At 32.0% G+C, this 12,602-nt stretch overlaps 1 pseudogene; it reads left to right on the top strand.

Annotated features, from left to right (window-relative positions):
* Positions 1 to 640: 640 nt before the first annotated feature.
* Positions 641 to 6,414, top strand: LOC146720333 (exosome complex component RRP40-like; annotated as a pseudogene).
* Positions 6,415 to 12,602: the final 6,188 nt, after the last annotated feature.

A 12,602-nucleotide genomic window follows, 5' to 3' on the forward strand; every position in this document is an offset into this window, starting at 1 on the left:
GTTGCTTTTTTTTTTCATGCCCCTTCTCGTTTCTTTTCCCCTTTTTTTCTTTCTCTTCTCTTTCTCGTTTATTGTTTTTCCTTTTCTCTTTTTTAACTTTTTTACCTTTTTCTTTTCTTTTTTCTCTTTTTTTCCTTTCTATCTTTTTTTTCTTCTTCCTTTTTTTCTGTCTTTTACTTCTAATTTTTTTTTTCTTTTTTTCTTCTTTTCTTTTCCTCTTCCTCCTTCAACTTTCTTTTTTCTTTCTTCCTTGCTTTCTTTCCCTCTCTTTTTTCTCTCTTATGTTTTCCCCCAAATATCTCATTTTTTGTACTTTCCTTTTCTTTTCTGTTCCTTTTTTCTCTTTTTTTTCTTCTCTTTTTGTTCTCTTTCTTTTTTTTTTTCTTCTTTTTTTTTTTTCTTTTTTATTTCTTGCTCTTGTGTAATACTTATTGTTTTTATTTCTTATTCTCGCCTCCCGCCACGGTCCTTTCTCGCCGTACTTTTATTTCGCTTGACTTTGCCTCATCTCCTCCACCTTCCTTTGCCTTCTTCGCTTCCTTTCGGTTTTATAATACGAATGCTCATTACTCTCTAATACTTTACGCAAAATTTTAATTTCAGTATAGCTTCCTTGGATACAATCCCTCTAAAGGCGTATATGTTATGCCATCCACCTTTGGAACAAGTTAGTACAGGTATGATTTCTTTCTACATTTTTAGAGCAGAAGAATTGTTAATACAATAATAGATATTACTTTCATCTATAGGACATGAAATATATATTTGGTAAAGTTTATATATAATATAGAACAGTATTTTTATAATTTTACAAATACTAATTGTGGTAATGCTTATTTTATAGTATTGTCCAAAGTGGGTTGCCCCAAATGTACAACCTTTTCTGGGATTTCTTTTACTGTGTTGAATTTTATGTTATTTGCGTATTATGCTACATTTCTAAACGCACCAGTGATGCAACGGGCCGGAATAACCCCCAATTCACGATGGGTCTATGCTGTAGCTGTTTTAACATTTTTAATGCATATACGCTTGGGTATGTGTATTCTGCAATTAAATATAAATTTAATTTTAACAATATTGTATGAATTCTCATCTCTCCTCCCTCTCTTCGCTTTCCCCCCCATGGCGCCGCCCTTCTTGTCCATCACTTTTTTTCCCTCTTATCTCTTCCCCCCCTCCCTTGCCTCTCCCCTCGCCTCCCTGTGCCACCTTGCGCCCCGCTTGCTTTTCTTCTTGTGCCTTCCCTCCTTTATCCTTTAAAATGCTCATTTATAATTATTACTTGCAGATGGTATAGATGGAAAGCAGGCAAAGCGTACACAAACGTCTGGTCCTTTAGTAAGCATTATTCGATCATGGTTTAGACAGTTGGACCGCTATGTTGATCACTGTGTTATGTACTCAGTTTGCGGCAGAACGGATCACAGTGTCCGCCATTACGAATGTACTTTATATTATGGAATGTATGTATAATTTCTATCCTGAGTCAACTGGAGAAATATATCAAGGTGTTCTATTTCTCCCTTGGGGATATGATGCTTCCAGGGCTATAAGTTTTATTTAAGGCCATATCATCATGTGTTGTCTTTACCAACTTGATTTTATAAAATTATAATAATACCTACAGAAATTATAAAAAAAAAATTTCATATAATTACAACAATTATTACATAATTTTTTGTCAATTTTAAAGGCAACGTCATCGTATTTTACTCTTACACATAGGTGGACACGAAGCGCGTAAATTCGAATTACCAGGCTGGTGTTGTCAGCAGATGATGTTCTAAATGCTGTTTTTAATGTTCGTGTCACTTTGTGTCTATTGGCAGTTGGTTCGTTGGAACATATCCAGAGTGAAGATTCTTTTTATTTATTATGTTGAAAATTAATCAATCTATAATCACAAACTATTTTATCCGATAAAGATAAATACATAATTTTTTAGGCAATTGTGTATCAAATATTATATTGAATAAAATCTGTATCTAAATTTATTATAATTATAAGTTCTTTAATTCTTTTTATTCCTTTTTTATGTAGTATAAATACTTTATATTTTTATAACCCACATTCTTTCATATTCTTCACCCAGATAAGTTCTTTCAATGTTTTTTTTTTTTTAATATTTTATGTAGTAACTTGAGCTCACAGTAATGTATCTAGACAGAACATATATATATTAAATCTACAACAACACAGTCATCGATAAATTGTTTTTTATAGATTCGAAATTATAGTTATCTTGTTATTATATTTATATAAAAGTGATGCAACCTACCTTACTCTTGCGTATATATTTCTCATACTAATTGTGTGACACAAATCTTTTAGACATATAGAGATAAGACCGGCAAAATGCGGAACGTTTCCACGCCAGAGCCCATCGGAAAGTCGACAGATTGGTGCACGTTCAATAAAATGTGTGTGCAGGGAAAACTTGTGTGATTCACAAGTTCCAGTGGGGGGACGTCCAAGAGGTACATGAATGGGATAAAAAACTAACGGACAATCGGGACAACAAGTAAATGAACAACTGTCATAGACAGGGAGGTTATTATCTGCATTATATACCACATCTGCTTGCTAACTAAAGAATCGTGTACGCAGTACGTATCGGGGCCAAAAGCACAATCTTTTCCAAATATATGCTTAAGATTCTTATTTAAATCAGTTGGGTAAAAAAAAAACCTGAATTCATCAATATGTTAATTAATATTGTTGCTGTTCAGTGTCGATTAATTGTATCACAGATGAGTAATACTAGATGTGTAAATCTTACATGATATTGTTTGCCAGTCGCAGTACCGCTATTTTTTTCGTTATGTTCCTAGCAGAATACCCTAGGATTTATGTATTTGTATCTATAGTGGCTCTGTAGCACACGTTCATTTGGTGCTTTGTGGGTAAGTATAATAAATTTACTATGCTCTCTGTAATTTTCATTTTATAAGAACTCTATATAATATTTCCTAATTATATAATCAATATCGCTTTATGTGTATACTTATATATACACATACAATAATTTTATTTAATTTTAATTTTATAAGATACTCGTATATATTTTCCTAATTATATAAGCAATATCTTATGTGTTGTATATACATTATATATACACAACATACAAAGTAATTTATTTGACATTGATTTTGTAATTACAGGTGGCTCAGGTGCCGTCCCTTCGTATTCAAACGTTTTCCATAAAAGATCATTCCGAATGACTCACTTGCCGACGATTCTATGTTGAAAACGAACGAATTACGAGGTAAAAAAAAGTCGTTAAAATCGGCACAAAGAAGCAACCGGTAGAAGATATCTGACACACACATAACATACAATTGTTATTAGATTTAATCGTGAGAAGATTAATTTCATGACAAAGACACTTATTGGGAGAACAAGAAATTCTAGAATCACGTCCTTCACACGAATACGATTATTTAAATGTGCTATTCGCAGAGATTGCCAAGTGTTATTCATTTCACATATCAAATCGTTACTCATCTACAGAATCGTTGTTGACTTTTACGCATAAACAATTCTCCGTTCTACAGAATCCCTTATATATTATCTTACTGTTATATACATTTAGTTATCCGCGCATCATTTTTTTAAATGTTTGAAAGGAATGGTTTAATCCAAACATTCTCCATATCTGCATCTTAAAGCATCCGGGCTTACATATGTAACATGTATGTTGTGTACAAATACTTTTTCTTGAATGCGCTGACTCATCGTGCAGCAACCGGTAAAAATACGCACCTCTTCGTTTTTTGACACTTATCGTCCCTCGCGTCATCTTACTAACAATGTAATAATCTAAATTTTTTTCCTTTCTTTTCTCTAATTTGTCCTATTTCTTTTCTAACCTTGGTATAAGTATCATCAGCAATTCATATACGTTTCAATAAATAGAACAATGCATGTGGTGTAGTAATAACAAGTCATTTAGTACAAGTTCAAAGTATGATAATGGTTCGAGTGTATTATTGTTTTAATATTTCAGTGTCATTATGTTAAATATGTCTGATTTGTAATTAATTCATTATTATCGTACTAGTTTATACGAAATTACTTTTGCAAAATTCAATTAATCAAATATACTGACAAGCAATTATTTTATTTTATATACCGTTAAAACGCAACATGTTTGATTACATGTCCATACCTTGACCTAATGTTTAAAAACATGTAAAATTAACTATGTTAGACATATATCACAAAAAATTAAGACTTGTTGACCAATCAATTGTTTTTATGTCTTTAATATGCTTTACTAAAGCTCCATTGGCTTACATTTTGTTGAAAACGATATTTAGATAATTACCGTGAAATTTGCAAGACTGTATTGAAAATACCTAAGATTTCACGAAATAAAAGATATTTTTAAGCAAAGTAAAATGGTTTATTCAGGGTTTATCACTATCTAGAGTTTAGAAAAATCAGGCGCTTTATCTTTGCACTCTCTTCAAAGGGTTGGCCAGATGTTCTGATACCTTGTAAATTGCGTTCAGACTGCACTTTAGCCTGGATCGAAAAAAATATTTTCAACCTTTGATGGAGAGAAAGAGACATACATATATATTGTTACATTGGAAGAGAACTCTTAACCCCAATTCTTACAATTTTTTATAATTAACAAAGTATACTTCGCACGCTTTACGGTTTTCCTGATTGTATCCAAACATTTTAGTGATAAAAGGTGTTCCTAAAAAAATGGTAAAATCCAGCTTACAGTTTCTTTTTTTCATTGATTTTCTATGCTTTTTTTCTATTTTCTACAAAACAAAGAAACATAAAAATGGTAAATATCAACAGCTATACAAGTTTCATTTTTTCATTGCATTTTTCTATGCTCTTTTTTCCTTAATTTTCTCAGAACAAAGAAACAACTTAAAAATTATTTAACTTACTTTCACATAATATTTTAACAATTATGAAACATTTAAATACCTTGTAACAATGATTTTATATTGCTTGGTTACTTGCAAGCAATGTTTTTTGACAGGATCTACTTGTTCCGTGACGTCCAACTTTTCTGTTTACTCATTTTGCCTCTGATGGAGATCATTACTTATATATAATTTTTTATACATATTTCGATATTTAACGAGAAAAGAGGAAGAGGGAAAATTACAAGAAATGCAGAAAGTGTACAGAAAGTGCAGAAATGTCAGCTCTTCCGATCATCTGATGTGAAAAGAGATTTTGACGCACGTGGGTGTGTCAGTGAATTTTGAAAGAAATCCATGCATTTTATCATTTGAATAATATAATAATAATAATAATATAAAGAGGGAGAGGAATTAAAAGCCTTTTCCCAATTGCTCGAATGGAATTATCGCGGGTATATGGTGATGCCGGGTGATAGTTTTGAAGATATGTCATCAAAAAGGAAGGCAGAATGAGAGAGGAGCCGTGATCTGGGACCCGGAATTGCGCCGCTAGGCATACCGTTTTCGTCTGCAAAGCGGGTATCCTGAAGAAACCGAACCGGCCCGTCTTCTAAGTGGAACATCTCAGAAAGGTATAAAACCTTGTCCATTCTACGTTTTTGTATTGTTAATTATCTTATAATTTATCTTATATTTTTCAATTATATTTATTAATTTATTTAATCATTATTTTATTATTATTCTAGATCAACGATATAATATATCAAAATCAGAACACAAGACATCTTGAAGACACTTATGATATGATATAAAAGAAAGACTTCTTAATATACGGTATAGTCCAAAATCAAAACACAAAACTCTTATCTGATATTTAAAAGACATTAAGATAATTTTATATCAGATTTTCGTTTTAATTTTTAGCTGTCTGGACAAGAGACCTAATCGCATGAGTATACAAAATAATTAGCTTTCATTAATGTCTACTCTTCATTCACAGTTATGTTCCTAGTCGAGGAGAAAATGTGGGTTGGTATAGTAACACAAAAGAGTGGCACATTTACAAGGGATGTGGGTGCCAGCGAAAGGCACTCTTCTCTTATTTGGCCGTTCGAGGGCGCGACGAAGAAGAACCGCCGGATCTGCAGGTCGGGACGTGTTGGGTACGCCAGATGCTGGTTGCCAGCAGGAATGTAGCCTGAATTGGTATGTTTGGATTCTCAGGGCAAGGAGAACGAGCCGGTGTGCTTAGCTCCGGACGGCAATATGTTTCAATGCTCGCTGAATCTTGTGCTAGGAAATTTGCTCAATCCTAGTGCCCATTGTTAGGATGCTTGGTCGAAACAGGTGTATGAATTTCTGCAGTATGGAAACGCAGGATATGGATCAAGGCACGATCAGTCACGGAGACCATAGCTGTGGCGAATGCCATTCCTGGCCGCAGAGTACACTTTACCTTGTGAAATGGCAAAAACTTTGTGCTATAATCGAGAAAACCGTGCTTCTGGTAGCGTAATTTCAACTCGTGGGAAATGGACTTTTAAATATTAAAAAATAAATGTGATTATCTATAAAAGTGAAATGATATGACTGGACTCAAAAAGATTTTGGTATTTTTTTTTATAAAATCAATAGAAATGTAAAAAATAATAAGATAAAATAGAATTTAATACGCATTAGAGCAAGCTTTTAGATGCAAGTTTTTATTAAAAATGTATGAACTTATTTGTAGTCGATTTTATTTAATTAAACGCAGAGAATAATAAGACCACTCGTATTATCAATGTCGATTACATTTATTGTATCAATATCTGTAATGAATTTTTGTAAATAAATTTGGAAGTTCCTTCAATCGATATTTTTAATATAAGACTATTGTAGCGTGACAACCACTGTGACAACCATCCTGTGATAGTGTATTAAAACTATAGGTACAGTTATCGCTAAAAAATATCATTGTACGGATGCACATCGACGGAAATGGCGAATTCGTGTAAGATGTTAGCGCAAAAAACGATATAATCGACAATCGCAGTTTGGCAGTTACAGAGTAGAATAAAGAAGAACTTAGAGAGAAGATGGGGCATGAGGAGAATGGAGGGAATGAAACGTAAGAATATGGAATATAGGAACTGTGGAGGAGGGGGGGGGAAGTTAGTGTAGGGCGTAAAGGTTAGGTGTGGGTGAGGAATGGGAAAATGGAGGAGAAGAATTTGTGGCAAAAAGGAGCGGGGTTAGAAGCAGGAGCAGCCGGGAACGGGGGGGGGGGAAGTGGGAAGGTATAGAGGAAGTGAGGTCGGAGTGGCAGGCAAAGTGCAGGTGAGGGGGATGGGGATGGTGAAGGTGGAGAAGGGGGTAGGAGAAGGGAACATGAAAATGCGGAAAGGAGGATGTGAGAAAAGGGGAAGGGGGAAAACCGATGCGAGGGAACAAAAGGGATTAAGGACAAGTAGGTTGTGATTATCAGGCAAACGGAAAGGGTGATAAGTCGGCTGGGGCGGCGGTGGCTAGGAAGGCAGGGTAGTTGCAAATAGGAGATTTGACGATTAGGTCATGGCAAAAAAGATGTGGAAATGAGGACGTTGGATAATCGATAGCGTGAGAAATAAAAGAGACAATGAGTGACGAGTGGCGCAAAAGGTGAGTGTGAGGGGGTGGAATACAGAGCGAGTCGGGGTTCCAGAGGAAGTGACCGGCCAAAACTAGAGGATAGTTTATGGAAATGAGGAATGGAAAGCAAAGAGGAATTGGGCTTAAATAGAAGATGATAGAAGGGGCTAGTGAGTGCGAAATTAGTGGGCGGGGGGGAAATGAGAGAAGGGTAAAGCACTGGGGGTGCGGATTGAGAAGATGATGAAGAATGGAAGTGAGTGGCACAGAAATTTAACATTTATAAATTTCGCTGCTACAAAAAAAACGACTGATTTTCGATGACATTCGAACATTATGCAGAATAATCGGAAACGTACGATCTCTACAGTGCAGAGCGGCGCTTATATTAATTTTTTATTATATTTTTTTTTCACTGATAGTTGCCTAAATATAATAATGCTCTCGTCGATTGTTCGAGAGATTATATTATGTACACTAGTCTAGACAGTGATTTGCACTTAACCACAACCTTTACTTTCTCTATAAAATGATATTGCAAGAGCAAAGTGTCTAATCCGAATATGTTCTTTCGCTTAATCAAAATTTCACAGAAGATGTCTTTGTACTTGGTGGAATGTATTCATTGCCATCGCTTTCTAATTAAACATATACGTGAGAAAATCAGCGACAAAATAATTCTGAACAATTTTTAGAAATCACTTTTACTGTTTAAGTTAAAAGGAGTAGTAGTGTTTATACACAAAATAATTTTTTTTGTTCTTTAAATAAATAAATATATATATCGTATTTTATAAAAGGCGTTTACATTATATGTATCCAATGATTTTCTAATTCTTGTCATTGCACAGCAAATACGCCAGCGCCAATAAATAACAACTTATCGTTAAACACATATCACCATTAACTTGTTACATGACAAGTTAATTGATAGTTAAATAATATAACACAGAAAAAGAAAAAATAATAATAATATGGTGCCTATATCGAGTATATATAACGCAATAACGCATATTTATGCCAACAAAGAAGTTCTAAAAAAATCTAAAAAATAACAGTATTGATAACAACAAAAAAATACACTATTAAAGCTAAACTATTCTTTTTGGTCGCATTTATGGCCCCTACTCTCCGTCTCGCACACAGCGCTGTTTTAACATAAAATACTATCTAAATGCTATTTTAAGGAATTTATATTGTGATTATATATATGGTCAGGATTTCCTATGTACCACAGAAAAAAAATCTAAAATCTCACAAAAAATATTAATTTAAAAAATTTCTTCAGAAAAACATACATAGAAAGATAAAATTATTAAATGTTCGAAACTATATCTTTAAAACTTGAAATAGTCACAAAATTACAATTCTATATTTTTTGCAAATTAAATAAATTATTAAGATTGTGTATAATAATAATTATGACTGTTAGAATTATATGAATGTAATTTTTTCGTTTTCTACATCTGTGTGTTTAATATTGAAATCCTGACCCTGGGTATGATAGTATTACATATACTAATTACATCACAAATCACTGAATATCAAATCAAATTACAAGAGTTTTGCGATGTTATATGCCGTAATACATCTTTCTTTTTTTTTCTTCGCCGCTACACTCGATATTTAACGAGACTTTAATTAATTATCGCGCCAGCGATATCAAATGTAACAAATGTAATCTTCACAAAGAAAAGGCAAATAAGTTTGCGAGTTACACGAAACGAAAAACATTCATAATATCAGAGACATTAATACCTATACTATGAAACTATCGGGTACATTCTGTATATTATGGAAGAAGCCTTAGCGTTTCTTTTTCTTTCTCGTAGAAACCACACACATGTTCATCGCACATCGGGATGTAATTAGGCAGGCAAATATGTATGTTTGGGGACGATACATGGTGGCATTACTAGCAACCATAAACACACTATTCTATGGCATTGTGCTTAATATATATATATATATATATATATATATATATATATATATATTATGTGTGTATATATATATATATGCGTTTCGTCAAGGAGTGCGCTAATTATCGAGGTATATCGAGGGAATAATTATGTAAGTTATATCTAACGATAGTGATAACGATTGTAAGTTTTGTGCACGCACATCTATCGCGGTGATACTGATATATAAAAGCGATGTAACATTAGTTATATATACGCAGGCGAACAATCGGAAAGGAAAGACGAGAAGAATTCTTCCCAGATGAAGATGAAAATTGCTTATGATTCGATCAACTTACAATAGTCGAGAAACAAGAGAGAAATTTAAGGTAAGGCATCGACAAAATATATTGAACAGTGAGAATAGAAATCGATTTTTGAAAAATAAAAATTTCGAAACAATATTTTTTCATTTTAAGATCATAGTTTCCACAAAATTATTTAAGAAGGAAAAACAAGAATCTGTTTTTAAAATCTTGCAAGAACTACTCTTAATACTAAAAATGTCCAAATCTTTAGAATTTAGTCTCAATTTCATCTACATTTTCTGGTCTTTCAAATCCAAAAGTAAATATATATTTCAGAGATAAAAATTCTTCTAAGAATATATTTATATCATATTCAAATGATAATTAAATATATTTGTTGAAGAATTTAATGACTAGTAAAATAAATATTATAACGACGTGTATAGAATCTTAAAATAATGAACTAAAAATAAATAGATATATAAAACATTTAAATTTGAGATTAGTAAATTTCATCATTAAAAATATTTCTCTCAATGTCTTACCTTAAAAAACTATCAAAATATTTGCATCTACAAATTACTACAACAGCCTGTAGATTATTATTGTTTATGATATGAATGTAAAATATCTGCCATTATTACTGTAGGTACACGTTTACACTCGTAATTATATATAATCGCGTCAAAGTCTAAATTTTATCGTTCAAATATTTTCTTCTATATCGTTCGATTTCTACTTGACGCACTTTTTTTCTCGCGTTTTACCACCTACATTTATTTAATAAGCGCGATTTTCTTTTACAACCCCTTAAATCGTACAAAGGAATAGAAAATATATATATATATATATTTCCTATATATAAATATATATATATAAAGCGTTGATTGGTATATGTCAATTCTTCTCATTCGCCTTTAAAATGCTATTATTATATCTCCTCACTTATAATGATAAGACTACCGCGCAATCGCGTTTTGTCTCGTGCTGCTAAAAATAATTTTCATTATACGAGCGGTTTGTGTTTCGTGTAGATATGCTGTTTCTCCTCCACACAGTACAATGGCAGAAATTCCATGACGTACAATGTTCTTTTAAGTTTGTTATCTCGTAAAATCCTTATATCAGTTTAGTAGTATAATTATAAGAATAATTTTTGTGTGTTGAATTATACTATATTGCACAAAAGACCATTTCGTCTTTAAAAAGCAAAACAGCTTTTTTTAGTAGTTTTGCTATAGGCATTCGGTATATTTATCTATGTTATTACCTTTGATGAAAAGTAAGGAAAATTACGCATGTAAAATTTCTACGAAATTTACCCGAAAGTCTGAAGAGTCGCATTTTAATGCTCTTTTAAGAGGAGACGACACTTTGCATGTGTCAAATTAAATTGATAAAAATTATTAAATTATAAAAAATTATAATGCTTTATATATAAAAGATGATTCGTATTCATTAATCATAATTATATCATACATTTTGTGTGTCACATTCTAAATCTATATATATTAACGTGTTAAAAAAAGTTACAGTATAATAAATTTTGATTTGATTCGTTACATATATTATTCTTACATTAAGCAGTTCAAGTCTTATGACTCTTTTAGGCAAAAGTAATACGACTCTTCTCTCTGACAGAAGTAAAAAAAAAGGAATGCGCTATATAAACAATTTTTCGTGAGCGAGATTTGTCAATTAGCAAAGCGAGACGTGGTATCGCGGCATAGAATCATCGTCTACCTTGATATATAGATAAATATTATCATCAGATTTCAGCATAATCGTAATGTATATAAAAAATTGTCTTTCCTTACGCCTAAAGTTGCATGATGCTTCGGTTATATAAATATATAATGTATGTATATATTATATATAAGTATTTTCACATATCATTATTATTATGTACTTATTATTATTATTATTGTATTATTTTTCTTAATGTATATTTAGTTCGATATACCATTCACAACGCAGAGTGCATAGTACGAAGCTGAATATCGATCCGCTTGCTCTTATCGCAATTCTTTTACATATATAAGTACATATATATATATATATATGCATATATATTTAAGAATGTGTTGGAGAAACGGATCCAAAGCTTCAATGTAACAACGCACAACCAATTTTTATACAACCTGCGTGCATCAAAGTACTTTGTCATCTCATCTCATAGTCGAAATTTATATATGTGAGTGTCACTGTGCTTTTAGCGAATTCAATATTATGTAATATTGACAAAAATATGACATACTTCGCCAATGTTAAGAGAAGAAAACATTTTTAAATTATTTAATAATTTCATAAATATCTCACGTATAAATAATATATTGCTTTCTATTTTTTTCGACCTATGCAATTGAAACAATAAAGATATAGAGTATAATAAAAGAATAAAACTATAATATATTCACATCGAATTGTTAATCGATTCTGCTACTATATCAAATATTTTTTGTTTCGCAAAAATTAAATACAACAAATTAAACATTAAAGTACGCGTATGCACGAAATATAGTGCCTTAAATAGTGTTGTATAGAATGTCCAATCGCTCACAATTGCAAAGATTCATTCGGTTCTAATACAACGGTAGCGTTATTCAAAATATGTAATGTGCTCTATCTTCATCTTATTTAAATGTTAGAGAATTGCTAGTGATTATTGAAATCTTATTGTACGCGATGCAAAGAAGCTATTACACCTCGCGCATCTCGTAGGCTGCTGTGTATGCCGTGTATGATTCGTTTCTATTCATTTCATTTCTTTCGACAATGAAAAGTCTATAACAGACTTTTCTAGTATGCAATCGATTTTTTCTTCTTAACTAGAAATTTACACCGATCTCATCATCATCAAAAAATGCTGCTTTTAAAGTGAAACA

This window comes from Nylanderia fulva, unplaced genomic scaffold (assembly GCF_048542155.1).
Source record: "Nylanderia fulva isolate GAGA-0341 unplaced genomic scaffold, ASM4854215v1 Scaffold708, whole genome shotgun sequence".
NCBI classification, from domain to species: domain Eukaryota; kingdom Metazoa; phylum Arthropoda; class Insecta; order Hymenoptera; family Formicidae; genus Nylanderia; species Nylanderia fulva.